Genomic DNA, 3694 nt, shown 5'->3' on the forward strand with positions numbered 1-3694 from the left:
AATACTAACTTTATGATATAAACCATCTCTAAAATATTTATAAAAAACAATTTCTTTTAAATTATAATTTAATTTCAAAAAACTGTAATACTAAATTTTAAAAATTAAGGAATAACTATTACGATCATTTATTAAAGTTAATCTTTTTTATCCAATCTTGTAAAAATAAACATGAAATTAATAATTTGCTTTAACACATTATAATTTTTGAAACCCAATTACGAAAGTTTTGAATATTTAGAAAATAAAACATAACGTTGATGCGAAACAAACTCTTCTTTCAAATATTTAGTTGGATATATTAACATTTATGAATAAGCTGAAAAAAACAATTAGAAAAACAAAAACCCAAGGAAAAAAATAATGAATAACTACTTGAATTCGCATAGATAATAGAGAGGGAACTTGTGATTGCCATAAGATTAAGGAATACAACAAATAAAGGGACTCCAGTAAAAAGTTCTTCAGAGTTTACTTCATCGCATGAGGAGAAATGAAATGATCGCAAACTAGAAGGGTTGCGCCAAAGAAGTACGATGGGCAACGATTGACACGTATGATCAAGAAATTCATGGCTGCCTGATCATCCATAATATTGACGACGCTAAATCTCTATGCGAAATCCCTGAACTCAACTCAACAGGTTAATCACACTGGCTGATTTGAAATGCTTCGACAAACAATTTTTTATTTTTGATATGATTATGACCATTTTTTTTTTAATAAACTTGATAAGTCACGAAACTTAAATTCAATGTCATAAAATAATTCAATGTAATAAAATGCCAATAAAAATAGTTGTATTAGAATGTACATCCCCAAACAAAAATGTCAAAGGTGTCATAAAAGTAAAAATAGTTGTATTAGAAAAGATCTGGCTTTTCATTATAAGAGTAGTGATTTTCTCTGGCTTTTGATTAGAGTAGTGAATTTGGAAGGCATTTTTATATGGATGGTACATTCCCCGAAAAAATCCAGATCATTTTTATTTTAATTTTAAATTCTTGAATATTTCGTAAATCTAGTGGATGGAGTAAAGTAAGTTTGAAGACTCATCACCTGTCAAATCAAATTAGAATTATTCTTATTACACTTGTAAATTCGGAAACCATTTTTATCTGAACGGTAAATTCTGGATTTTTTCCAGATATTCAACAAGTTAGAAAGTTCATTTCGTTTCAAATCCTGAGATTATAAGATGATTCATTTTACAGTTAATGTGGAAATAGTTAATACGAGGACAAGTGTAGAAAACCTAGATAATTTTCTCGATGTCTCAAAGAATCCAATATTAATAATAAAACAAATCAGTGAGATAAGACAATTAAAAAACCACTGTATTTAATCCTTTGTATGTTTTTAAGGGAAAACATCAAATTGGAAAATTTCAAAATCAATTGTATAGAAATTTGCTATAGGAAAGGGTAATTATTAACAGCTTTTAAAGAGTGTTAGAATGGTGATTGTCTCAAAATCTTAAGAGTTCCTGCAACTCCTGTACTGAGGTGAGTTTCATCATCAGGAAAAAGTCTGGCTAAGGCGAAATCTGTTACCTTAGGATTCAGTTTCTCGTCCAACAAAAGATTGCTTGCTTTAATATCTCGATGAACAATCCGCAGTGGAGAGTCCTGGTGAAGATAGAGAAGCTCCCGAGCTACTCCTAGGATGATGTTGTTGATAAAAATGCTATAAAAATTCTGGGTAATATACATGGAGAGTGCCCAAGCACTTCAGACATATACACACTGTTTACAATCAGAAGAACAGCCTAGTATATATAGGCTTTCTCGCAATTAAGATGGTTTCAATCACTCTTTAGATAGTAAGATTTTAGATCTAAGATTAGAGTCTCAGTCTTATCATTATCACAACAATAACCTTAATTTAACTTTCCCCATTAATTCTAACAGTTGTAATACTTATGCCAATCAAAGTCTTTGCGTTTGTCTGCATCTGTATCGATGCATTCAGCTTACCAACTCAACACCGAAGTAACTAGATTGATACATTAGTGCTTCTTATCTGCCTATAACATAATAAAATGGACATCATAGGCTGGAGGTGACTCACTAAATAAGAATTTGTCAAGGGTTCACAAATTCTTTCCTTCCTTGTTTAGATTCTAAGGACAACTTCAACTTCTTCACAGCAATTAGTTTTCCGTTTTAAGTAGTTCCCTGGAGATTCAGACAAATTATCACCATCATAGATTTTGTGACGTAACTAAAACTTACTGTCTTTATACCGCATATTTGTTTCCAAGTTAGCAATATGCATCTAATGGTCAAGAGTGCAGTGAGAGCATTTCAAGAGATATGAACCAGTCCAAGCCTTCTAATGAAGCTCTATGTTACCTTGTATACAGGGCCAAATCCTCGCTCCCCAAGCTGGTTATCATCATGAAAATTATTTGTAGCAGCTACCAATGTTTCCATCTTATAAATTATTTGCCCATCTTCACTGAGTGTGTCTTCCTCAACCTGCCGATGATCTATACAATGGAAATACATAGCTAGATCAGAAAATATAGAAAAAAAAATTGAATGATATCTAACTTTGGCTATCTCAATCATTGGGAAAACCTTTCTTGAAGAATGTTTGTGAAAATTTTGTTCTCAACAGACTAACAGTAGCATATTGTCCTTGTTGGGAATTTGTGATAATTTCATAACAGGCAGACAAAAAAAAAAAAAAAAAAATGCTCACTGAATATCGTTTGCTGGAAACGGTGTTGCAGCAACGTAGTTTGGTGTTGCAGCAACGGTGGAACTGGTGTAACAGCAACGGTGACGGTGTAACAGCAACAGGAAAAATAACTTGTATTTATTAAAAAATAAACTAACTGTTACAGGTTCGTCCCTCTCTCTCAGCAAACAACCATAAAACAAATTACATTCAAAATATTTGCACTGCTGTGCATTTTTCCCTTTCTGCTATCTGCTACGCTGTTATGTCTACTCCTGCTATGCACTGCTGTGCATTTCAATATTCTGGAAGAATTTATCTTCACGCTGCTGTGTGCTCTTCTCTGCTCTGTATCATTCTTCAGCTAACATTAAAACAGAACTGCTGTGTGATGTATTTATATGCTAAAACATATCTGATTTAAACAATAAAATAATACAAAATATCTTCTAATGTTTATCTGTGAATTAAATGCAGCAAGGCGGTGATGCCTTCATCAAGTGATCAAGTCGGCGGTTGCAGGGGAATTCAATTCTGAGAGTTTAATGCACATTAATGTGCAAAATATCAGGCGTGACTTTGATGCACCGAACAGCCTGGAGTATTTACTGCAAATTAAATTCCTTTCCAGTTGTTCATCGTTGCAGTTGGAATTAAATTCCAACACTCCCCCTTAATTTCAACTGCTGCATACCCAGACATTTCCTGAAATGATCAAAACCTTTCTTTGCTAATGGTTTTGTCAAGATGTCAGCTAGCTGATCCTCTGTTCTGCAGTGCTGCAAAACAATCTCACCATTGTTAACCAATTCACGTATGAAGTGAGATTTGGTGTCTATGTGCTTTGTTCTTTTATGAAAAAGAGTTTTTAGACAATGCTGTTGCTAAGCTATTGTCACAGTAAATGGTTGTGCCCTTTTCTTGTTCATGACACAAATCTCTGAGAACTCTTCTCAGCCATACTGCTTGGCATGCTGCTACTGTTGCTGCCACGTACTCTGCCTCTGCT

Source organism: Pinus tabuliformis, chromosome 7 (genome assembly GCF_031772625.1).
Source record: "Pinus tabuliformis cultivar Carrire ecotype Pingquan chromosome 7, CPIR1, whole genome shotgun sequence".
NCBI lineage: Eukaryota > Viridiplantae > Streptophyta > Pinopsida > Pinales > Pinaceae > Pinus > Pinus tabuliformis.